The sequence below is a fragment of the Haliotis rufescens genome, unplaced genomic scaffold (genome assembly GCF_023055435.1).
Source record: "Haliotis rufescens isolate VD_foot unplaced genomic scaffold, xgHalRufe1.0.p SCAF_2, whole genome shotgun sequence".
Classification (NCBI taxonomy): Eukaryota; Metazoa; Mollusca; class Gastropoda; order Lepetellida; family Haliotidae; genus Haliotis; species Haliotis rufescens.
This window is the reverse complement of record NW_025963890.1, coordinates 12,850,406-12,874,202: the sequence shown is the minus strand read 5'-3', so window position 1 is coordinate 12,874,202 and position 23,797 is coordinate 12,850,406. Positions and strand designations below refer to the sequence as shown.

The window sequence follows — 23,797 nt, the reverse complement described above, 5'->3', positions numbered from 1 at the left end:
TTTTTCACACTTTTCATTAACGTTTTGTACATTCATTACATAGTTCCCATTCTTATGCATAATTTGCATATTCGTTTTATCAAAGTTGTAGAGCCATACTTGCCATACTTGTCTTTTATATAATCTGTTTGTGTTAAACTGTACATTAACAGAAACGGAAAAAAACCCTGTGGTACGATACATTGTACACCGGCTACGGAACAACTACAATCATTACCAACTAATATAGGATCAATAAGCCCAACCGAATGGGTTGTAATTCGTGTTGCTTCATTAATAATTCTGCGTAAGTTCCTTCGTGTTATTATATCACGTTAGTGGTGAATATTCGTATTGAAAAGATCTTCATTTTGGCCACCAGCTGAGATCAGGGGATACATCAAGTGCAGTTTCTATCATGTGCTCAAGAACAGTCCAATATGCAGTAGGGTTGTTGGATTCGCATATATGACACAGAGTAGAAACATTTGCTCTGTTGAATTAACTTGAAACCCATTGATTCGGTATTAATTACTTCCAAGTCTGTTCTGTGCATGAAACTCAGTGAATTAGAAAAACATACAATTATACCACTTACGAAACAATCCCTGCCCCCCTGTGCGGTGCATGGAAGAGGTCAAGGAGAGGTTCGGCTGACTGAACGTGGGCGTCTCGGTGAGATTCAGTGAAGCATAACACAAAAGAATCGCTTATCTCATCGTAAATTTTAGTCAAATGCTGGAAACCTCTGATATCCAAATGGCATATGCTTACATCGTTAGTTGTGTGATATTCTTTTGGACCGAGATTTGCATGGATATCATCGGCAATAAGCAACAGAAGGAGATGTTAACTTCATGTGTTATATGTACATTATGAACTGCATTTTACAATGGACATATACTTTCCTGGAAAACGCTTGACGCTTGAGGTAAGTTGGCATGCATCTGTTTTAAGATAATCCAATTGTTGCCCTGTACGTCACAGTGTAAATCATGACCTAATTTGGTGAGAATAATGTACCAGGTGAGGATAAAAATGAACTTGCTGTGAAAGTGCTTGATAATTGACTTGATGAATATGACTAATCCAAAGTCAAGCGCACTGTAGAGGCATTATGACTAAACAGGTTTTCTTGATTGTGAAGTACAAACCGTTCAGAAAATTTAAACTACATTTTGTTAGTCGACAGAGAACAAAAACGTGCTGTATGTACAAGTAACATGGTAGAGGTTCATAAAAAGCTGGGTCTTGTTGAAAATGAACAAGAAATATTATACAAAGGCATACAGTGTATAACGTAAACGTCACAACAGGTAAGGTCTATTGCCACACAATGAGTTGGTTTGAGTGGGTCTGTGCAACTACAACAACAGCTGTGATCACAAAGTTATTTCTCTAAACTAATCTATCTACAGTCAGTACAACACCATTGTTGTACATACCTTCTTATGAACATGTTAACATATTTCAATTGAGACTCAAGGTGTCTGCCCAAACTTTACTTATCCCCAGATGGTTACTAGGGTCGCACTTGAATGGGTGACTACTGCCAGTCAGTGTCAGGGCTTGTGGCTAATTAAACCGGCTTTCTTTTTGTTAAAGTATGCAAATTAGTTCAGACTAGGCATTGGTAGGTCCTTGAAACAACAACCTTCTTATGAACATGTTATAACATTAGCTTTGCGCAGTGGCGGTACCATAGCCAATGAGGTCCATCCGAGGCGTGGTTATTGCTAGTTGAAAACTAATCCCAATACCCCGCGCTGACGCCCTTCACTGGGCGGCATGCGCAATTTTTGTTAGCTCCTACGGGGGCCTCATAACTAATATAAAAATAGAACTTCAATTGAGGAAAACAGTGGGTTTTTTTTCTTATTCGCTTCACACACACAACCCGAACATTATGATCTTGTCATTCTAGTTTCATCTTGTTACGACTGGCTGTGTATTGAACAAAAACTATTCCTCCATGTTATTGATACACAGCTATGCACATGTGAACGATTTAAAAGTATGACAGTTAGAGTTAATTGCCCTTGGACGGTTTTACGCCAGGTAGCGCGTATATGTCGTCTGGTACACGTTCTACATATCATATGCTTTTGCTGCAGACGGATGTGATGTAATTCCGCGCATTCTGCGTCACCGTCGATTATTAATGATACCAAACACGTCTAAAACGACTTTATAATTTACCTAAAGCTTTTGAGAGTGTTACCACAATAGAACCAGAAACCACTAAAATGTACGCATAGAACCGAAATTAGTTTGATCGTTGTGCATGAATTAAGTTGCTACACTGAACGGTAACATGCATATATAGTTCATGTGTTTGGAAAGCCAGCCAAATCTCCTCCCTATAAAAGGACGTAATCACAAGACTGTAGTGTATTGCTAACGCAGTACATATACTAAAATTGGAACGATACAGAGAAGATTAGCATGGCCCCTGCGCAAGGATGACACGCAAATTCGTGAAGCGTTCCATATTTTTAATCTTTACATTCCACCCATTATTGACACAACAAGCTGCATCCAGCATTCAGGTGGCAATATGAGGCGAAGTTGATGTTCGCACTTTAATTGAGAGTTATATGAACGTTTATAAGTGAAATGAACAGACTGCATTATCAAACTTATATTTTCTCTCTTTCTTTCACCTGACGAGCTTTGTACATGCCCACGGTGGCATGGTGTGGAAAGGCACCCAGGGATAAACCGTCTCTATATGATTTGTTTAAAAACTTAGATCATTGTTTAGGATTTCTATGAAATCTCAGATTATCGCAGCCTCCACTTAATTATGTTTGAATGGATGATTATTCCCGCCGAGCAGTGCTGTCGCGCATGTCACCTTGCCGTTAACATGAACGTATATCCTACGATGGCTTAAGCCCTCACTTCACTCATCATTGCCGCCTGTGTTAAATGAATTTAACATATTTCAATTGAGACTCAAGGTGTCTGCCCAAACTTTACTTATCCCCAGATGGTTACTAGGGTCGCACTTGAATGGGTGACTACTGCCAGTCAGTGTCAGGGCTTGTGGCTAATTAAACCGGCTTTCTTTTTGTTAAAGTATGCAAATTAGTTCAGACTAGGCATTGGTAGGTCCTTGAAACAACAACCTTCTTATGAACATGTTATAACATTAGCTTTGCGCAGTGGCGGTACCATAGCCAATGAGGTCCATCCGAGGCGTGGTTATTGCTAGTTGAAAACTAATCCCAATACCCCGCGCTGACGCCCTTCACTGGGCGGCATGCGCAATTTTTGTTAGCTCCTACGGGGGCCTCATAACTAATATAAAAATAGAACTTCAATTGAGGAAAACAGTGGGTTATTTTTCTTATTCGCTTGACACACACAACCCGAACATTATGATCTTGTCATTCTAGTTTCATCTTGTTACGACTGGCTGTGTATTGAACAAAAACTATTCCTCCATGTTATTGATACACAGCTATGCACATGTGAACGATTTAAAAGTATGACAGTTAGAGTTAATTGCCCTTGGACGGTTTTACGCCAGGTAGCGCGTATATGTCGTCTGGTAAACGTTCTACATATCATATGCTTTTGCTGCAGACGGATGTGATGTAATTCCGCGCATTCTGCGTCACCGTCGATTATTAATGATACCAAACACGTCTAAAACGACTTTATAATTTACCTAAAGCTTTTGAGAGTGTTACCACAATAGAACCAGAAACCACTAAAATGTACGCATAGAACCGAAATTAGTTTGATCGTTGTGCATGAATTAAGTTGCTACACTGAACGGTAACATGCATATATAGTTCATGTGTTTGGAAAGCCAGCCAAATCTCCTCCCTATAAAAGGACGTAATCACAAGACTGTAGTGTATTGCTAACGCAGTACATATACTAAAATTGGAACGATACAGAGAAGATTAGCATGGCCCGTGCGCAAGGATGACACGCAAATTCGTGAAGCGTTCCATATTTTTAATCTTTACATTCCACCCATTATTGACACAACAAGCTGCATCCAGCATTCAGGTGGCAATATGAGGCGAAGTTGATGTTCGCACTTTAATTGAGAGTTATATGAACGTTTATAAGTGAAATGAACAGACTGCATTATCAAACTTATATTTTCTCTCTTTCTTTCACCTGACGAGCTTTGTACATGCCCACGGTGGCATGGTGTGGAAAGGCACCCAGGGATAAACCGTCTCTATATGATTTGTTTAAAAACTTAGATCATTGTTTAGGATTTCTATGAAATCTCAGATTATCGCAGCCTCCACTTAATTATGTTTGAATGGATGATTATTCCCGCCGAGCAGTGCTGTCGCGCATGTCACCTTGCCGTTAACATGAACGTATATCCTACGATGGCTTAAGCCCTCACTTCACTCATCATTGCCGCCTGTGTTAAATGAATTTAACATATTTCAATTGAGACTCAAGGTGTCTGCCCAAACTTTACTTATCCCCAGATGGTTACTAGGGTCGCACTTGAATGGGTGACTACTGCCAGTCAGTGTCAGGGCTTGTGGCTAATTAAACCGGCTTTCTTTTTGTTAAAGTATGCAAATTAGTTCAGACTAGGCATTGGTAGGTCCTTGAAACAACAACCTTCTTATGAACATGTTATAACATTAGCTTTGCGCAGTGGCGGTACCATAGCCAATGAGGTCCATCCGAGGCGTGGTTATTGCTAGTTGAAAACTAATCCCAATACCCCGCGCTGACGCCCTTCACTGGGCGGCATGCGCAATTTTTGTTAGCTCCTACGGGGGCCTCATAACTAATATAAAAATAGAACTTCAATTGAGGAAAACAGTGGGTTTTTTTTCTTATTCGCTTCACACACACAACCCGAACATTATGATCTTGTCATTCTAGTTTCATCTTGTTACGACTGGCTGTGTATTGAACAAAAACTATTCCTCCATGTTATTGATACACAGCTATGCACATGTGAACGATTTAAAAGTATGACAGTTAGAGTTAATTGCCCTTGGACGGTTTTACGCCAGGTAGCGCGTATATGTCGTCTGGTACACGTTCTACATATCATATGCTTTTGCTGCAGACGGATGTGATGTAATTCCGCGCATTCTGCGTCACCGTCGATTATTAATGATACCAAACACGTCTAAAACGACTTTATAATTTACCTAAAGCTTTTGAGAGTGTTACCACAATAGAACCAGAAACCACTAAAATGTACGCATAGAACCGAAATTAGTTTGATCGTTGTGCATGAATTAAGTTGCTACACTGAACGGTAACATGCATATATAGTTCATGTGTTTGGAAAGCCAGCCAAATCTCCTCCCTATAAAAGGACGTAATCACAAGACTGTAGTGTATTGCTAACGCAGTACATATACTAAAATTGGAACGATACAGAGAAGATTAGCATGGCCCCTGCGCAAGGATGACACGCAAATTCGTGAAGCGTTCCATATTTTTAATCTTTACATTCCACCCATTATTGACACAACAAGCTGCATCCAGCATTCAGGTGGCAATATGAGGCGAAGTTGATGTTCGCACTTTAATTGAGAGTTATATGAACGTTTATAAGTGAAATGAACAGACTGCATTATCAAACTTATATTTTCTCTCTTTCTTTCACCTGACGAGCTTTGTACATGCCCACGGTGGCATGGTGTGGAAAGGCACCCAGGGATAAACCGTCTCTATATGATTTGTTTAAAAACTTAGATCATTGTTTAGGATTTCTATGAAATCTCAGATTATCGCAGCCTCCACTTAATTATGTTTGAATGGATGATTATTCCCGCCGAGCACTGCTGTCGCGCATGTCACCTTGCTGTTAACATGAACGTATATCCTACGATGGCTTAAGCCCTCACTTCACTCATCATTGCCGCCTGTGTTAAATGAATTTAACATATTTCAATTGAGACTCAAGGTGTCTGCCCAAACTTTACTTATCCCCAGATGGTTACTAGGGTCGCACTTGAATGGGTGACTACTGCCAGTCAGTGTCAGGGCTTGTGGCTAATTAAACCGGCTTTCTTTTTGTTAAAGTATGCAAATTAGTTCAGACTAGGCATTGGTAGGTCCTTGAAACAACAACCTTCTTATGAACATGTTATAACATTAGCTTTGCGCAGTGGCGGTACCATAGCCAATGAGGTCCATCCGAGGCGTGGTTATTGCTAGTTGAAAACTAATCCCAATACCCCGCGCTGACGCCCTTCACTGGGCGGCATGCGCAATTTTTGTTAGCTCCTACGGGGGCCTCATAACTAATATAAAAATAGAACTTCAATTGAGGAAAACAGTGGGTTTTTTTTCTTATTCGCTTGACACACACAACCCGAACATTATGATCTTGTCATTCTAGTTTCATCTTGTTACGACTGGCTGTGTATTGAACAAAAACTATTCCTCCATGTTATTGATACACAGCTATGCACATGTGAACGATTTAAAAGTATGACAGTTAGAGTTAATTGCCCTTGGACGGTTTTACGCCAGGTAGCGCGTATATGTCGTCTGGTACACGTTCTACATATCATATGCTTTTGCTGCAGACGGATGTGATGTAATTCCGCGCATTCTGCGTCACCGTCGATTATTAATGATACCAAACACGTCTAAAACGACTTTATAATTTACCTAAAGCTTTTGAGAGTGTTACCACAATAGAACCAGAAACCACTAAAATGTACGCATAGAACCGAAATTAGTTTGATCGTTGTGCATGAATTAAGTTGCTACACTGAACGGTAACATGCATATATAGTTCATGTGTTTGGAAAGCCAGCCAAATCTCCTCCCTATAAAAGGACGTAATCACAAGACTGTAGTGTATTGCTAACGCAGTACATATACTAAAATTGGAACGATACAGAGAAGATTAGCATGGCCCCTGCGCAAGGATGACACGCAAATTCGTGAAGCGTTCCATATTTTTAATCTTTACATTCCACCCATTATTGACACAACAAGCTGCATCCAGCATTCAGGTGGCAATATGAGGCGAAGTTGATGTTCGCACTTTAATTGAGAGTTATATGAACGTTTATAAGTGAAATGAACAGACTGCATTATCAAACTTATATTTTCTCTCTTTCTTTCACCTGACGAGCTTTGTACATGCCCACGGTGGCATGGTGTGGAAAGGCACCCAGGGATAAACCGTCTCTATATGATTTGTTTAAAAACTTAGATCATTGTTTAGGATTTCTATGAAATCTCAGATTATCGCAGCCTCCACTTAATTATGTTTGAATGGATGATTATTCCCGCCGAGCACTGCTGTCGCGCATGTCACCTTGCTGTTAACATGAACGTATATCCTACGATGGCTTAAGCCCTCACTTCACTCATCATTGCCGCCTGTGTTAAATGAATTTAACATATTTCAATTGAGACTCAAGGTGTCTGCCCAAACTTTACTTATCCCCAGATGGTTACTAGGGTCGCACTTGAATGGGTGACTACTGCCAGTCAGTGTCAGGGCTTGTGGCTAATTAAACCGGCTTTCTTTTTGTTAAAGTATGCAAATTAGTTCAGACTAGGCATTGGTAGGTCCTTGAAACAACAACCTTCTTATGAACATGTTATAACATTAGCTTTGCGCAGTGGCGGTACCATAGCCAATGAGGTCCATCCAAGGCGTGGTTATTGCTAGTTGAAAACTAATCCCAATACCCCGCGCTGACGCCCTTCACTGGGCGGCATGCGCAATTTTTGTTAGCTCCTACGGGGGCCTCATAACTAATATAAAAATAGAACTTCAATTGAGGAAAACAGTGGGTTTTTTTTCTTATTCGCTTGACACACACAACCCGAACATTATGATCTTGTCATTCTAGTTTCATCTTGTTACGACAGGCTGTGTATTGAACAAAAACTATTCCTCCATGTTATTGATACACAGCTATGCACATGTGAACGATTTAAAAGTATGACAGTTAGAGTTAATTGCCCTTGGACGGTTTTACGCCAGGTAGCGCGTATATGTCGTCTGGTACACGTTCTACATATCATATGCTTTTGCTGCAGACGGATGTGATGTAATTCCGCGCATTCTGCGTCACCGTCGATTATTAATGATACCAAACACGTCTAAAACGACTTTATAATTTACCTAAAGCTTTTGAGAGTGTTACCACAATAGAACCAGAAACCACTAAAATGTACGCATAGAACCGAAATTAGTTTGATCGTTGTGCATGAATTAAGTTGCTACACTGAACGGTAACATGCATATATAGTTCATGTGTTTGGAAAGCCAGCCAAATCTCCTCCCTATAAAAGGACGTAATCACAAGACTGTAGTGTATTGCTAACGCAGTACATATACTAAAATTGGAACGATACAGAGAAGATTAGCATGGCCCCTGCGCAAGGATGACACGCAAATTCGTGAAGCGTTCCATATTTTTAATCTTTACATTCCACCCATTATTGACACAACAAGCTGCATCCAGCATTCAGGTGGCAATATGAGGCGAAGTTGATGTTCGCACTTTAATTGAGAGTTATATGAACGTTTATAAGTGAAATGAACAGACTGCATTATCAAACTTATATTTTCTCTCTTTCTTTCACCTGACGAGCTTTGTACATGCCCACGGTGGCATGGTGTGGAAAGGCACCCAGGGATAAACCGTCTCTATATGATTTGTTTAAAAACTTAGATCATTGTTTAGGATTTCTATGAAATCTCAGATTATCGCAGCCTCCACTTAATTATGTTTGAATGGATGATTATTCCCGCCGAGCACTGCTGTCGCGCATGTCACCTTGCTGTTAACATGAACGTATATCCTACGATGGCTTAAGCCCTCACTTCACTCATCATTGCCGCCTGTGTTAAATGAATTTAACATATTTCAATTGAGACTCAAGGTGTCTGCCCAAACTTTACTTATCCCCAGATGGTTACTAGGGTCGCACTTGAATGGGTGACTACTGCCAGTCAGTGTCAGGGCTTGTGGCTAATTAAACCGGCTTTCTTTTTGTTAAAGTATGCAAATTAGTTCAGACTAGGCATTGGTAGGTCCTTGAAACAACAACCTTCTTATGAACATGTTATAACATTAGCTTTGCGCAGTGGCGGTACCATAGCCAATGAGGTCCATCCGAGGCGTGGTTATTGCTAGTTGAAAACTAATCCCAATACCCCGCGCTGACGCCCTTCACTGGGCGGCATGCGCAATTTTTGTTAGCTCCTACGGGGGCCTCATAACTAATATAAAAATAGAACTTCAATTGAGGAAAACAGTGGGTTTTTTTTCTTATTCGCTTGACACACACAACCCGAACATTATGATCTTGTCATTCTAGTTTCATCTTGTTACGACTGGCTGTGTATTGAACAAAAACTATTCCTCCATGTTATTGATACACAGCTATGCACATGTGAACGATTTAAAAGTATGACAGTTAGAGTTAATTGCCCTTGGACGGTTTTACGCCAGGTAGCGCGTATATGTCGTCTGGTACACGTTCTACATATCATATGCTTTTGCTGCAGACGGATGTGATGTAATTCCGCGCATTCTGCGTCACCGTCGATTATTAATGATACCAAACACGTCTAAAACGACTTTATAATTTACCTAAAGCTTTTGAGAGTGTTACCACAATAGAACCAGAAACCACTAAAATGTACGCATAGAACCGAAATTAGTTTGATCGTTGTGCATGAATTAAGTTGCTACACTGAACGGTAACATGCATATATAGTTCATGTGTTTGGAAAGCCAGCCAAATCTCCTCCCTATAAAAGGACGTAATCACAAGACTGTAGTGTATTGCTAACGCAGTACATATACTAAAATTGGAACGATACAGAGAAGATTAGCATGGCCCCTGCGCAAGGATGACACGCAAATTCGTGAAGCGTTCCATATTTTTAATCTTTACATTCCACCCATTATTGACACAACAAGCTGCATCCAGCATTCAGGTGGCAATATGAGGCGAAGTTGATGTTCGCACTTTAATTGAGAGTTATATGAACGTTTATAAGTGAAATGAACAGACTGCATTATCAAACTTATATTTTCTCTCTTTCTTTCACCTGACGAGCTTTGTACATGCCCACGGTGGCATGGTGTGGAAAGGCACCCAGGGATAAACCGTCTCTATATGATTTGTTTAAAAACTTAGATCATTGTTTAGGATTTCTATGAAATCTCAGATTATCGCAGCCTCCACTTAATTATGTTTGAATGGATGATTATTCCCGCCGAGCACTGCTGTCGCGCATGTCACCTTGCTGTTAACATGAACGTATATCCTACGATGGCTTAAGCCCTCACTTCACTCATCATTGCCGCCTGTGTTAAATGAATTTAACATATTTCAATTGAGACTCAAGGTGTCTGCCCAAACTTTACTTATCCCCAGATGGTTACTAGGGTCGCACTTGAATGGGTGACTACTGCCAGTCAGTGTCAGGGCTTGTGGCTAATTAAACCGGCTTTCTTTTTGTTAAAGTATGCAAATTAGTTCAGACTAGGCATTGGTAGGTCCTTGAAACAACAACCTTCTTATGAACATGTTATAACATTAGCTTTGCGCAGTGGCGGTACCATAGCCAATGAGGTCCATCCAAGGCGTGGTTATTGCTAGTTGAAAACTAATCCCAATACCCCGCGCTGACGCCCTTCACTGGGCGGCATGCGCAATTTTTGTTAGCTCCTACGGGGGCCTCATAACTAATATAAAAATAGAACTTCAATTGAGGAAAACAGTGGGTTTTTTTTCTTATTCGCTTGACACACACAACCCGAACATTATGATCTTGTCATTCTAGTTTCATCTTGTTACGACAGGCTGTGTATTGAACAAAAACTATTCCTCCATGTTATTGATACACAGCTATGCACATGTGAACGATTTAAAAGTATGACAGTTAGAGTTAATTGCCCTTGGACGGTTTTACGCTAGGTAGCGCGTACATGTCGTCTGGTAAACGTTCTACATATCATATGCTTTTGCTGCAGACGGATGTGATGTAATTCCGCGCATTCTGCGTCACCGTCGATTATTAATGATACCAAACACGTCTAAAACGACTTAATAATTTACCTAAAGCTTTTGAGAGTGTTACCACAATAGAACCAGAAACCACTAAAATGTACGCATAGAACCGAAATTAGTTTGATCGTTGTGCATGAATTAAGTTGCTACACTGAACGGTAACATGCATATATAGTTCATGTGTTTGGAAAGCCAGCCAAATCTCCTCCCTATAAAAGGACGTAATCACAAGACTGTAGTGTATTGCTAACGCAGTACATATACTAAAATTGGAACGATACAGAGAAGATTAGCATGGCCCCTGCGCAAGGATGACACGCAAATTCGTGAAGCGTTCCATATTTTTAATCTTTACATTCCACCCATTATTGACACAACAAGCTGCATCCAGCATTCAGGTGGCAATATGAGGCGAAGTTGATGTTCGCACTTTAATTGAGAGTTATATGAACGTTTATAAGTGAAATGAACAGACTGCATTATCAAACTTATATTTTCTCTCTTTCTTTCACCTGACGAGCTTTGTACATGCCCACGGTGGCATGGTGTGGAAAGGCACCCAGGGATAAACCGTCTCTATATGATTTGTTTAAAAACTTAGATCATTGTTTAGGATTTCTATGAAATCTCAGATTATCGCAGCCTCCACTTAATTATGTTTGAATGGATGATTATTCCCGCCGAGCACTGCTGTCGCGCATGTCACCTTGCTGTTAACATGAACGTATATCCTACGATGGCTTAAGCCCTCACTTCACTCATCATTGCCGCCTGTGTTAAATGAATTTAACATATTTCAATTGAGACTCAAGGTGTCTGCCCAAACTTTACTTATCCCCAGATGGTTACTAGGGTCGCACTTGAATGGGTGACTACTGCCAGTCAGTGTCAGGGCTTGTGGCTAATTAAACCGGCTTTCTTTTTGTTAAAGTATGCAAATTAGTTCAGACTAGGCATTGGTAGGTCCTTGAAACAACAACCTTCTTATGAACATGTTATAACATTAGCTTTGCGCAGTGGCGGTACCATAGCCAATGAGGTCCATCCGAGGCGTGGTTATTGCTAGTTGAAAACTAATCCCAATACCCCGCGCTGACGCCCTTCACTGGGCGGCATGCGCAATTTTTGTTAGCTCCTACGGGGGCCTCATAACTAATATAAAAATAGAACTTCAATTGAGGAAAACAGTGGGTTTTTTTTCTTATTCGCTTGACACACACAACCCGAACATTATGATCTTGTCATTCTAGTTTCATCTTGTTACGACTGGCTGTGTATTGAACAAAAACTATTCCTCCATGTTATTGATACACAGCTATGCACATGTGAACGATTTAAAAGTATGACAGTTAGAGTTAATTGCCCTTGGACGGTTTTACGCCAGGTAGCGCGTATATGTCGTCTGGTAAAAGTTCTACATATCATATGCTTTTGCTGCAGAAGGATGTGATGTAATTCCGCGCATTCTGCGTCACCGTCGATTATTAATGATACCAAACACGTCTAAAACGACTTTATAATTTACCTAAAGCTTTTGAGAGTGTTACCACAATAGAACCAGAAACCACTAAAATGTACGCATAGAACCGAAATTAGTTTGATCGTTGTGCATGAATTAAGTTGCTACACTGAACGGTAACATGCATATATAGTTCATGTGTTTGGAAAGCCAGCCAAATCTCCTCCCTATAAAAGGACGTAATCACAAGACTGTAGTGTATTGCTAACGCAGTACATATACTAAAATTGGAACGATACAGAGAAGATTAGCATGGCCCCTGCGCAAGGATGACACGCAAATTCGTGAAGCGTTCCATATTTTTAATCTTTACATTCCACCCATTATTGACACAACAAGCTGCATCCAGCATTCAGGTGGCAATATGAGGCGAAGTTGATGTTCGCACTTTAATTGAGAGTTATATGAACGTTTATAAGTGAAATGAACAGACTGCATTATCAAACTTATATTTTCTCTCTTTCTTTCACCTGACGAGCTTTGTACATGCCCACGGTGGCATGGTGTGGAAAGGCACCCAGGGATAAACCGTCTCTATATGATTTGTTTAAAAACTTAGATCATTGTTTAGGATTTCTATGAAATCTCAGATTATCGCAGCCTCCACTTAATTATGTTTGAATGGATGATTATTCCCGCCGAGCACTGCTGTCGCGCATGTCACCTTGCTGTTAACATGAACGTATATCCTACGATGGCTTAAGCCCTCACTTCACTCATCATTGCCGCCTGTGTTAAATGAATTTAACATATTTCAATTGAGACTCAAGGTGTCTGCCCAAACTTTACTTATCCCCAGATGGTTACTAGGGTCGCACTTGAATGGGTGACTACTGCCAGTCAGTGTCAGGGCTTGTGGCTAATTAAACCGGCTTTCTTTTTGTTAAAGTATGCAAATTAGTTCAGACTAGGCATTGGTAGGTCCTTGAAACAACAACCTTCTTATGAACATGTTATAACATTAGCTTTGCGCAGTGGCGGTACCATAGCCAATGAGGTCCATCCGAGGCGTGGTTATTGCTAGTTGAAAACTAATCCCAATACCCCGCGCTGACGCCCTTCACTGGGCGGCATGCGCAATTTTTGTTAGCTCCTACGGGGGCCTCATAACTAATATAAAAATAGAACTTCAATTGAGGAAAACAGTGGGTTTTTTTTCTTATTCGCTTCACACACACAACCCGAACATTATGATCTTGTCATTCTAGTTTCATCTTGTTACGACTGGCTGTGTATTGAACAAAAACTATTCCTCCATGTTATTGATACACAGCTATGCACATGTGAACGATTTAAAAGTATGACAGTTAGAGTTAATTGCCCTTGGACGGTTTTACGCCAGGTAGCGCGTATATGTCGTCTGGTAAACGTTCTACATATCATATGCTTTTGCTGCAGACGGATGTGATGTAATTCCGCGCATTCTGCGTCACCGTCGATTATTAATGATACCAAACACGTCTAAAACGACTTTATAATTTACCTAAAGCTTTTGAGAGTGTTACCACAATAGAACCAGAAACCACTAAAATGTACGCATAGAACCGAAATTAGTTTGATCGTTGTGCATGAATTAAGTTGCTACACTGAACGGTAACATGCATATATAGTTCATGTGTTTGGAAAGCCAGCCAAATCTCCTCCCTATAAAAGGACGTAATCACAAGACTGTAGTGTATTGCTAACGCAGTACATATACTAAAATTGGAACGATACAGAGAAGATTAGCATGGGCCCTGCGCAAGGATGACACGCAAATTCGTGAAGCGTTCCATATTTTTAATCTTTACATTCCACCCATTATTGACACAACAAGCTGCATCCAGCATTCAGGTGGCAATATGAGGCGAAGTTGATGTTCGCACTTTAATTGAGAGTTATATGAACGTTTATAAGTGAAATGAACAGACTGCATTATCAAACTTATATTTTCTCTCTTTCTTTCACCTGACGAGCTTTGTACATGCCCACGGTGGCATGGTGTGGAAAGGCACCCAGGGATAAACCGTCTCTATATGATTTGTTTAAAAACTTAGATCATTGTTTAGGATTTCTATGAAATCTCAGATTATCGCAGCCTCCACTTAATTATGTTTGAATGGATGATTATTCCCGCCGAGCACTGCTGTCGCGCATGTCACCTTGCCGTTAACATGAACGTATATCCTACGATGGCTTAAGCCCTCACTTCACTCATCATTGCCGCCTGTGTTAAATGAATTTAACATATTTCAATTGAGACTCAAGGTGTCTGCCCAAACTTTACTTATCCCCAGATGGTTACTAGGGTCGCACTTGAATGGGTGACTACTGCCAGTCAGTGTCAGGGCTTGTGGCTAATTAAACCGGCTTTCTTTTTGTTAAAGTATGCAAATTAGTTCAGACTAGGCATTGGTAGGTCCTTGAAACAACCTTCTTATGAACATGTTATAACATTAGCTTTGCGCAGTGGCGGTACCATAGGCAATGAGGTCCATCCGAGGCGTGGTTATTGCTAGTTGAAAACTAATCCCAATACCCTGCGCTGACGCCCTTCACTGGGCAGCATGCGCAATTTTTGTTAGCTCCTACGGGGGCCTCATAACTAATATAAAAATAGAACTTCAATTGAGTAAAACAGTGGGTTTTTTTTCTTATTCGCTTCACACACACAACCCGAACATTATGATCTTGTCATTCTAGTTTCATCTTGTTACGACTGGCTGTGTATTGAACAAAAACTATTCCTCCATGTTATTGATACACAGCTATGCACATGTGAACGATTTAAAAGTATGACAGTTAGAGTTAATTGCCCTTGGACGGTTTTACGCCAGGTAGCGCGTATATGTCGTCTGGTAAACGTTCTACATATCATATGCTTTTGCTGCAGACGGATGTGATGTAATTCCGCGCATTCTGCGTCACCGTCGATTATTAATGATACCAAACACGTCTAAAACGACTTTATAATTTACCTAAAGCTTTTGAGAGTGTTACCACAATAGAACCAGAAACCACTAAAATGTACGCATAGAACCGAAATTAGTTTGATCGTTGTGCATGAATTAAGTTGCTACACTGAACGGTAACATGCATATATAGTTCATGTGTTTGGAAAGCCAGCCAAATCTCCTCCCTATAAAAGGACGTAATCACAAGACTGTAGTGTATTGCTAACGCAGTACATATACTAAAATTGGAACGATACAGAGAAGATTAGCATGGCCCCTGCGCAAGGATGACACGCAAATTCGTGAAGCGTTCCATATTTTTAATCTTTACATTCCACCCATTATTGACACAACAAGCTGCATCCAGCATTCAGGTGGCAATATGAGGCGAAGTTGATGTTCGCACTTTAATTGAGAGTTATATGAACGTTTATAAGTGAAATGAACAGACTGCATTATCAAACTTATATTTTCTCTCTTTCTTTCACCTGACGAGCTTTGTACATGCCCACGGTGGCATGGTGTGGAAAGGCACCCAGGGATAAACCGTCTCTATATGATTTGTTTAAAAACTTAGATCATTGTTTAGGATTTCTATGAAATCTCAGATTATCGCAGCCTCCACTTAATTATGTTTGAATGGATGATTATTCCCGCCGAGCACTGCTGTCGCGCATGTCACCTTGCTGTTAACATGAACGTATATCCTACGATGGCTTAAGCCCTCACTTCACTCATCATTGCCGCCTGTGTTAAATGAATTTAACATATTTCAATTGAGACTCAAGGTGTCTGCCCAAACTTTACTTATCCCCAGATGGTTACTAGGGTCGCACTTGAATGGGTGACTACTGCCAGTCAGTGTCAGGGCTTGTGGCTAATTAAACCGGCTTTCTTTTTGTTAAAGTATGCAAATTAGTTCAGACTAGGCATTGGTAGGTCCTTGAAACAACAACCTTCTTATGAACATGTTATAACATTAGCTTTGCGCAGTGGCGGTACCATAGCCAATGAGGTCCATCCAAGGCGTGGTTATTGCTAGTTGAAAACTAATCCCAATACCCCGCGCTGACGCCCTTCACTGGGCGGCATGCGCAATTTTTGTTAGCTCCTACGGGGGCCTCATAACTAATATAAAAATAGAACTTCAATTGAGGAAAACAGTGGGTTTTTTTTCTTATTCGCTTGACACACACAACCCGAACATTATGATCTTGTCATTCTAGTTTCATCTTGTTACGACAGGCTGTGTATTGAACAAAAACTATTCCTCCATGTTATTGATACACAGCTATGCACATGTGAACGATTTAAAAGTATGACAGTTAGAGTTAATTGCCCTTGGACGGTTTTACGCTAGGTAGCGCGTACATGTCGTCTGGTAAACGTTCTACATATCATATGCTTTTGCTGCAGACGGATGTGATGTAATTCCGCGCATTCTGCGTCACCGTCGATTATTAATGATACCAAACACGTCTAAAACGACTTAATAATTTACCTAAAGCTTTTGAGAGTGTTACCACAATAGAACCAGAAACCACTAAAATGTACGCATAGAACCGAAATTAGTTTGATCGTTGTGCATGAATTAAGTTGCTACACTGAACGGTAACATGCATATATAGTTCATGTGTTTGGAAAGCCAGCCAAATCTCCTCCCTATAAAAGGACGTAATCACAAGACTGTAGTGTATTGCTAACGCAGTACATATACTAAAATTGGAACGATACAGAGAAGATTAGCATGGCCCCTGCGCAAGGATGACACGCAAATTCGTGAAGCGTTCCATATTTTTAATCTTTACATTCCACCCATTATTGACACAACAAGCTGCATCCAGCATTCAGGTGGCAATATGAGGCGAAGTTGATGTTCGCACTTTAATTGAGAGTTATATGAACGTTTATAAGTGAAATGAACAGACTGCATTATCAAACTTATATTTTCTCTCTTTCTTTCACCTGACGAGCTTTGTACATGCCCACGGTGGCATGGTGTGGAAAGGCACCCAGGGATAAACCGTCTCTATATGATTTGTTTAAAAACTTAGATCATTGTTTAGGATTTCTATGAAATCTCAGATTATCGCAGCCTCCACTTAATTATGTTTGAATGGATGATTATTCCCGCCGAGCACTGCTGTCGCGCATGTCACCTTGCTGTTAACATGAACGTATATCCTACGATGGCTTAAGCCCTCACTTCACTCATCATTGCCGCCTGTGTTAAATGAATTTAACATATTTCAATTGAGACTCAAGGTGTCTGCCCAAACTTTACTTATCCCCAGATGGTTACTAGGGTCGCACTTGAATGGGTGACTACTGCCAGTCAGTGTCAGGGCTTGTGGCTAATTAAACCGGCTTTCTTTTTGTTAAAGTATGCAAATTAGTTCAGACTAGGCATTGGTAGGTCCTTGAAACAACAACCTTCTTATGAACATGTTATAACATTAGCTTTGCGCAGTGGCGGTACCATAGCCAATGAGGTCCATCCGAGGCGTGGTTATTGCTAGTTGAAAACTAATCCCAATACCCCGCGCTGACGCCCTTCACTGGGCGGCATGCGCAATTTTTGTTAGCTCCTACGGGGGCCTCATAACTAATATAAAAATAGAACTTCAATTGAGGAAAACAGTGGGTTTTTTTTCTTATTCGCTTGACACACACAACCCGAACATTATGATCTTGTCATTCTAGTTTCATCTTGTTACGACTGGCTGTGTATTGAACAAAAACTATTCCTCCATGTTATTGATACACAGCTATGCACATGTGAACGATTTAAAAGTATGACAGTTAGAGTTAATTGCCCTTGGACGGTTTTACGCCAGGTAGCGCGTATATGTCGTCTGGTAAAAGTTCTACATATCATATGCTTTTGCTGCAGAAGGATGTGATGTAATTCCGCGCATTCTGCGTCACCGTCGATTATTAATGATACCAAACACGTCTAAAACGACTTTATAATTTACCTAAAGCTTTTGAGAGTGTTACCACAATAGAACCAGAAACCACTAAAATGTACGCATAGAACCGAAATTAGTTTGATCGTTGTGCATGAATTAAGTTGCTACACTGAACGGTAACATGCATATATAGTTCATGTGTTTGGAAAGCCAGCCAAATCTCCTCCCTATAAAAGGACGTAATCACAAGACTGTAGTGTATTGCTAACGCAGTACATATACTAAAATTGGAACGATACAGAGAAGATTAGCATGGCCCCTGCGCAAGGATGACACGCAAATTCGTGAAGCGTTCCATATTTTTAATCTTTACATTCCACCCATTATTGACACAACAAGCTGCATCCAGCATTCAGGTGGCAATATGAGGCGAAGTTGATGTTCGCACTTTAATTGAGAGTTATATGAACGTTTATAAGTGAAATGAACAGACTGCATTATCAAACTTATATTTTCTCTCTTTCTTTCACCTGACGAGCTTTGTACATGCCCACGGTGGCATGGTGTGGAAAGGCACCCAGGGATAAACCGTCTCTATATGATTTGTTTAAAAACTTAGATCATTGTTTAGGATTTCTATGAAATCTCAGATTATCGCAGCCTCCACTTAATTATGTTTGAATGGATGATTATTCCCGCCGAGCACTGCTGTCGCGCATGTCACCTTGCTGTTAACATGAACGTATATCCTACGATGGCTTAAGCCCTCACTTCACTCATCATTGCCGCCTGTGTTAAATGAATTTAACATATTTCAATTGAGACTCAAGGTGTCTGCCCAAACTTTACTTATCCCCAGATGGTTACTAGGGTCGCACTTGAATGGGTGACTACTGCCAGTCAGTGTCAGGGCTTGTGGCTAATTAAACCGGCTTTCTTTTTGTTAAAGTATGCAAATTAGTTCAGACTAGGCATTGGTAGGTCCTTGAAACAACAACCTTCTTATGAACATGTTATAACATTAGCTTTGCGCAGTGGCGGTACCATAGCCAATGAGGTCCATCCGAGGCGTGGTTATTGCTAGTTGAAAACTAATCCCAATACCCCGCGCTGACGCCCTTCACTGGGCGGCATGCGCAATTTTTGTTAGCTCCTACGGGGGCCTCATAACTAATATAAAAATAGAACTTCAATTGAGGAAAACAGTGGGTTTTTTTTCTTATTCGCTTCACACACACAACCCGAACATTATGATCTTGTCATTCTAGTTTCATCTTGTTACGACTGGCTGTGTATTGAACAAAAACTATTCCTCCATGTTATTGATACACAGCTATGCACATGTGAACGATTTAAAAGTATGACAGTTAGAGTTAATTGCCCTTGGACGGTTTTACGCCAGGTAGCGCGTATATGTCGTCTGGTAAACGTTCTACATATCATATGCTTTTGCTGCAGACGGATGTGATGTAATTCCGCGCATTCTGCGTCACCGTCGATTATTAATGATACCAAACACGTCTAAAACGACTTTATAATTTACCTAAAGCTTTTGAGAGTGTTACCACAATAGAACCAGAAACCACTAAAATGTACGCATAGAACCGAAATTAGTTTGATCGTTGTGCATGAATTAAGTTGCTACACTGAACGGTAACATGCATATATAGTTCATGTGTTTGGAAAGCCAGCCAAATCTCCTCCCTATAAAAGGACGTAATCACAAGACTGTAGTGTATTGCTAACGCAGTACATATACTAAAATTGGAACGATACAGAGAAGATTAGCATGGGCCCTGCGCAAGGATGACACGCAAATTCGTGAAGCGTTCCATATTTTTAATCTTTACATTCCACCCATTATTGACACAACAAGCTGCATCCAGCATTCAGGTGGCAATATGAGGCGAAGTTGATGTTCGCACTTTAATTGAGAGTTATATGAACGTTTATAAGTGAAATGAACAGACTGCATTATCAAACTTATATTTTCTCTCTTTCTTTCACCTGACGAGCTTTGTACATGCCCACGGTGGCATGGTGTGGAAAGGCACCCAGGGATAAACCGTCTCTATATGATTTGTTTAAAAACTTAGATCATTGTTTAGGATTTCTATGAAATCTCAGATTATCGCAGCCTCCACTTAATTATGTTTGAATGGATGATTATTCCCGCCGAGCACTGCTGTCGCGCATGTCACCTTGCCGTTAACATGAACGTATATCCTACGATGGCTTAAGCCCTCACTTCACTCATCATTGCCGCCTGTGTTAAATGAATTTAACATATTTCAATTGAGACTCAAGGTGTCTGCCCAAACTTTACTTATCCCCAGATGGTTACTAGGGTCGCACTTGAATGGGTGACTACTGCCAGTCAGTGTCAGGGCTTGTGGCTAATTAAACCGGCTTTCTTTTTGTTAAAGTATGCAAATTAGTTCAGACTAGGCATTGGTAGGTCCTTGAAACAACCTTCTTATGAACATGTTATAACATTAGCTTTGCGCAGTGGCGGTACCATAGGCAATGAGGTCCATCCGAGGCGTGGTTATTGCTAGTTGAAAACTAATCCCAATACCCTGCGCTGACGCCCTTCACTGGGCAGCATGCGCAATTTTTGTTAGCTCCTACGGGGGCCTCATAACTAATATAAAAATAGAACTTCAATTGAGTAAAACAGTGGGTTTTTTTTCTTATTCGCTTCACACACACAACCCGAACATTATGATCTTGTCATTCTAGTTTCATCTTGTTACGACTGGCTGTGTATTGAACAAAAACTATTCCTCCATGTTATTGATACACAGCTATGCACATGTGAACGATTTAAAAGTATGACAGTTAGAGTTAATTGCCCTTGGACGGTTTTACGCCAGGTAGCGCGTATATGTCGTCTGGTAAACGTTCTACATATCATATGCTTTTGCTGCAGACGGATGTGATGTAATTCCGCGCATTCTGCGTCACCGTCGATTATTAATGATACCAAACACGTCTAAAACGACTTTATAATTTACCTAAAGCTTTTGAGAGTGTTACCACAATAGAACCAGAAACCACTAAAATGTACGCATAGAACCGAAATTAGTTTGATCGTTGTGCATGAATTAAGTTGCTACACTGAACGGTAACATGCATATATAGTTCATGTGTTTGGAAAGCCAGCCAAATCTCCTCCCTATAAAAGGACGTAATCACAAGACTGTAGTGTATTGCTAACGCAGTACATATACTAAAATTGGAACGATACAGAGAAGATTAGCATGGCCCCTGCGCAAGGATGACACGCAAATTCGTGAAGCGTTCCATATTTTTAATCTTTACATTCCACCCATTATTGACACAACAAGCTGCATCCAGCATTCAGGTGGCAATATGAGGCGAAGTTGATGTTCGCACTTTAATTGAGAGTTATATGAACGTTTATAAGTGAAATGAACAGACTGCATTATCAAACTTATATTTTCTCTCTTTCTTTCACCTGACGAGCTTTGTACATGCCCACGGTGGCATGGTGTGGAAAGGCACCCAGGGATAAACCGTCTCTATATGATTTGTTTAAAAACTTAGATCATTGTTTAGGATTTCTATGAAATCTCAGATTATCGCAGCCTCCACTTAATTATGTTTGAATGGATGATTATTCCCGCCGAGCACTGCTGTCGCGCATGTCACCTTGCTGTTAACATGAACGTATATCCTACGATGGCTTAAGCCCTCACTTCACTCATCATTGCCGCCTGTGTTAAATGAATTTAACATATTTCAATTGAGACTCAAGGTGTCTGCCCAAACTTTACTTATCCCCAGATGGTTACTAGGGTCGCACTTGAATGGGTGACTACTGCCAGTCAGTGTCAGGGCTTGTGGCTAATTAAACCGGCTTTCTTTTTGTTAAAGTATGCAAATTAGTTCAGACTAGGCATTGGTAGGTCCTTGAAACAACAACCTTCTTATGAACATGTTATAACATTAGCTTTGCGCAGTGGCGGTACCATAGCCAATGAGGTCCATCCGAGGCGTGGTTATTGCTAGTTGAAAACTAATCCCAATACCCCGCGCTGACGCCCTTCACTGGGCGGCATGCGCAATTTTTGTTAGCTCCTACGGGGCCTCATAACTAATATAAAAATAGAACTTCAATTGAGGAAAACAGTGGGTTTTTTTTCTTATTCGCTTCACACACACAACCCGAACATTATGATCTTGTCATTCTAGTTTCATCTTGTTACGACTGGCTGTGTATTGAACAAAAACTATTCCTCCATGTTATTGATACACAGCTATGCACATGTGAACGATTTAAAAGTATGACAGTTAGAGTTAATTGCCCTTGGACGGTTTTACGCCAGGTAGCGCGTATATGTCGTCTGGTAAACGTTCTACATATCATATGCTTTTGCTGCAGACGGATGTGATGTAATTCCGCGCATTCTGCGTCACCGTCGATTATTAATGATACCAAACACGTCTAAAACGACTTTATAATTTACCTAAAGCTTTTGAGAGTGTTACCACAATAGAACCAGAAACCACTAAAATGTACGCATAGAACCGAAATTAGTTTGATCGTTGTGCATGAATTAAGTTGCTACACTGAACGGTAACATGCATATATAGTTCATGTGTTTGGAAAGCCAGCCAAATCTCCTCCCTATAAAAGGACGTAATCACAAGACTGTAGTGTATTGCTAACGCAGTACATATACTAAAATTGGAACGATACAGAGAAGATTAGCATGGCCCCTGCGCAAGGATGACACGCAAATTCGTGAAGCGTTCCATATTTTTAATCTTTACATTCCACCCATTATTGACACAACAAGCTGCATCCAGCATTCAGGTGGCAATATGAGGCGAAGTTGATGTTCGCACTTTAATTGAGAGTTATATGAACGTTTATAAGTGAAATGAACAGACTGCATTATCAAACTTATATTTTCTCTCTTTCTTTCACCTGACGAGCTTTGTACATGCCCACGGTGGCATGGTGTGGAAAGGCACCCAGGGATAAACCGTCTCTATATGATTTGTTTAAAAACTTAGATCATTGTTTAGGATTTCTATGAAATCTCAGATTATCGCAGCCTCCACTTAATTATGTTTGAATGGATGATTATTCCCGCCGAGCACTGCTGTCGCGCATGTCACCTTGCTGTTAACATGAACGTATATCCTACGATGGCTTAAGCCCTCACTTCACTCATCATTGCCGCCTGTGTTAAATGAATTTAACATATTTCAATTGAGACTCAAGGTGTCTGCCCAAACTTTACTTATCCCCAGATGGTTACTAGGGTCGCACTTGAATGGGTGACTACTGCCAGTCAGTGTCAGGGCTTGTGGCTAATTAAACCGGCTTTCTTTTTGTTAAAGTATGCAAATTAGTTCAGACTAGGCATTGGTAGGTCCTTGAAACAACAACCTTCTTATGAACATGT

The 23,797-nt window shown here is 40.5% G+C and overlaps 30 non-coding genes across 30 annotated transcripts; all 30 read left to right on the top strand.

Moving 5' to 3' along the window:
* The first annotated feature begins 1,658 nt into the window (after nt 1-1,658).
* LOC124111631 lies at nt 1,659-1,797 on the top strand. Its single transcript, XR_006857512.2, has one exon. It is a non-coding gene; the product is annotated as a U4 spliceosomal RNA (small nuclear RNA).
* A 573-nt stretch (nt 1,798-2,370) lies between these two features.
* On the top strand, nt 2,371-2,476 carry LOC124111624. Its single transcript, XR_006857505.1, has one exon. It is a non-coding gene; the product is annotated as a U6 spliceosomal RNA (small nuclear RNA).
* Nucleotides 2,477-3,135: 659 nt separating this feature from the next.
* Nucleotides 3,136-3,274, top strand: LOC124111633. Its single transcript, XR_006857514.1, has one exon. It is a non-coding gene; the product is annotated as a U4 spliceosomal RNA (small nuclear RNA).
* Nucleotides 3,275-3,847: 573 nt separating this feature from the next.
* LOC124111625 lies at nt 3,848-3,953 on the top strand. Its single transcript, XR_006857506.2, has one exon. It is a non-coding gene; the product is annotated as a U6 spliceosomal RNA (small nuclear RNA).
* Nucleotides 3,954-4,612: 659 nt separating this feature from the next.
* LOC124111634 lies at nt 4,613-4,751 on the top strand. Its single transcript, XR_006857515.1, has one exon. It is a non-coding gene; the product is annotated as a U4 spliceosomal RNA (small nuclear RNA).
* A 573-nt stretch (nt 4,752-5,324) lies between these two features.
* Nucleotides 5,325-5,430, top strand: LOC124111626. The gene has a single exon (XR_006857507.1). It is a non-coding gene; the product is annotated as a U6 spliceosomal RNA (small nuclear RNA).
* Nucleotides 5,431-6,089: 659 nt separating this feature from the next.
* On the top strand, nt 6,090-6,228 carry LOC124111635. Its single transcript, XR_006857516.1, has one exon. It is a non-coding gene; the product is annotated as a U4 spliceosomal RNA (small nuclear RNA).
* Nucleotides 6,229-6,801: 573 nt separating this feature from the next.
* LOC125382242 lies at nt 6,802-6,907 on the top strand. Its single transcript, XR_007222453.1, has one exon. It is a non-coding gene; the product is annotated as a U6 spliceosomal RNA (small nuclear RNA).
* Nucleotides 6,908-7,566: 659 nt separating this feature from the next.
* LOC124111621 lies at nt 7,567-7,705 on the top strand. Its single transcript, XR_006857502.2, has one exon. It is a non-coding gene; the product is annotated as a U4 spliceosomal RNA (small nuclear RNA).
* A 573-nt stretch (nt 7,706-8,278) lies between these two features.
* Nucleotides 8,279-8,384, top strand: LOC124111628. The gene has a single exon (XR_006857509.1). It is a non-coding gene; the product is annotated as a U6 spliceosomal RNA (small nuclear RNA).
* Nucleotides 8,385-9,043: 659 nt separating this feature from the next.
* Nucleotides 9,044-9,182, top strand: LOC124111622. Its single transcript, XR_006857503.1, has one exon. It is a non-coding gene; the product is annotated as a U4 spliceosomal RNA (small nuclear RNA).
* A 573-nt stretch (nt 9,183-9,755) lies between these two features.
* Nucleotides 9,756-9,861, top strand: LOC124111630. Its single transcript, XR_006857511.2, has one exon. It is a non-coding gene; the product is annotated as a U6 spliceosomal RNA (small nuclear RNA).
* Nucleotides 9,862-10,520: 659 nt separating this feature from the next.
* On the top strand, nt 10,521-10,659 carry LOC125382174. The gene has a single exon (XR_007222386.1). It is a non-coding gene; the product is annotated as a U4 spliceosomal RNA (small nuclear RNA).
* A 573-nt stretch (nt 10,660-11,232) lies between these two features.
* Nucleotides 11,233-11,338, top strand: LOC124111627. The gene has a single exon (XR_006857508.1). It is a non-coding gene; the product is annotated as a U6 spliceosomal RNA (small nuclear RNA).
* A 659-nt stretch (nt 11,339-11,997) lies between these two features.
* Nucleotides 11,998-12,136, top strand: LOC125382276. The gene has a single exon (XR_007222494.1). It is a non-coding gene; the product is annotated as a U4 spliceosomal RNA (small nuclear RNA).
* Nucleotides 12,137-12,709: 573 nt separating this feature from the next.
* On the top strand, nt 12,710-12,815 carry LOC125382240. Its single transcript, XR_007222451.1, has one exon. It is a non-coding gene; the product is annotated as a U6 spliceosomal RNA (small nuclear RNA).
* Nucleotides 12,816-13,474: 659 nt separating this feature from the next.
* On the top strand, nt 13,475-13,613 carry LOC125382275. Its single transcript, XR_007222493.1, has one exon. It is a non-coding gene; the product is annotated as a U4 spliceosomal RNA (small nuclear RNA).
* A 573-nt stretch (nt 13,614-14,186) lies between these two features.
* LOC125382246 lies at nt 14,187-14,292 on the top strand. Its single transcript, XR_007222458.1, has one exon. It is a non-coding gene; the product is annotated as a U6 spliceosomal RNA (small nuclear RNA).
* A 656-nt stretch (nt 14,293-14,948) lies between these two features.
* On the top strand, nt 14,949-15,087 carry LOC125382182. The gene has a single exon (XR_007222394.1). It is a non-coding gene; the product is annotated as a U4 spliceosomal RNA (small nuclear RNA).
* Nucleotides 15,088-15,660: 573 nt separating this feature from the next.
* Nucleotides 15,661-15,766, top strand: LOC125382239. The gene has a single exon (XR_007222450.1). It is a non-coding gene; the product is annotated as a U6 spliceosomal RNA (small nuclear RNA).
* A 659-nt stretch (nt 15,767-16,425) lies between these two features.
* On the top strand, nt 16,426-16,564 carry LOC125382173. The gene has a single exon (XR_007222385.1). It is a non-coding gene; the product is annotated as a U4 spliceosomal RNA (small nuclear RNA).
* A 573-nt stretch (nt 16,565-17,137) lies between these two features.
* Nucleotides 17,138-17,243, top strand: LOC125382238. Its single transcript, XR_007222449.1, has one exon. It is a non-coding gene; the product is annotated as a U6 spliceosomal RNA (small nuclear RNA).
* A 659-nt stretch (nt 17,244-17,902) lies between these two features.
* Nucleotides 17,903-18,041, top strand: LOC125382274. The gene has a single exon (XR_007222492.1). It is a non-coding gene; the product is annotated as a U4 spliceosomal RNA (small nuclear RNA).
* A 573-nt stretch (nt 18,042-18,614) lies between these two features.
* Nucleotides 18,615-18,720, top strand: LOC125382237. The gene has a single exon (XR_007222448.1). It is a non-coding gene; the product is annotated as a U6 spliceosomal RNA (small nuclear RNA).
* Nucleotides 18,721-19,379: 659 nt separating this feature from the next.
* On the top strand, nt 19,380-19,518 carry LOC125382273. Its single transcript, XR_007222491.1, has one exon. It is a non-coding gene; the product is annotated as a U4 spliceosomal RNA (small nuclear RNA).
* A 573-nt stretch (nt 19,519-20,091) lies between these two features.
* On the top strand, nt 20,092-20,197 carry LOC125382245. The gene has a single exon (XR_007222457.1). It is a non-coding gene; the product is annotated as a U6 spliceosomal RNA (small nuclear RNA).
* A 656-nt stretch (nt 20,198-20,853) lies between these two features.
* LOC125382180 lies at nt 20,854-20,992 on the top strand. The gene has a single exon (XR_007222392.1). It is a non-coding gene; the product is annotated as a U4 spliceosomal RNA (small nuclear RNA).
* A 573-nt stretch (nt 20,993-21,565) lies between these two features.
* Nucleotides 21,566-21,671, top strand: LOC125382236. The gene has a single exon (XR_007222447.1). It is a non-coding gene; the product is annotated as a U6 spliceosomal RNA (small nuclear RNA).
* Nucleotides 21,672-22,330: 659 nt separating this feature from the next.
* On the top strand, nt 22,331-22,468 carry LOC125382170. The gene has a single exon (XR_007222382.1). It is a non-coding gene; the product is annotated as a U4 spliceosomal RNA (small nuclear RNA).
* A 573-nt stretch (nt 22,469-23,041) lies between these two features.
* On the top strand, nt 23,042-23,147 carry LOC125382235. Its single transcript, XR_007222446.1, has one exon. It is a non-coding gene; the product is annotated as a U6 spliceosomal RNA (small nuclear RNA).
* Nucleotides 23,148-23,797: the final 650 nt, after the last annotated feature.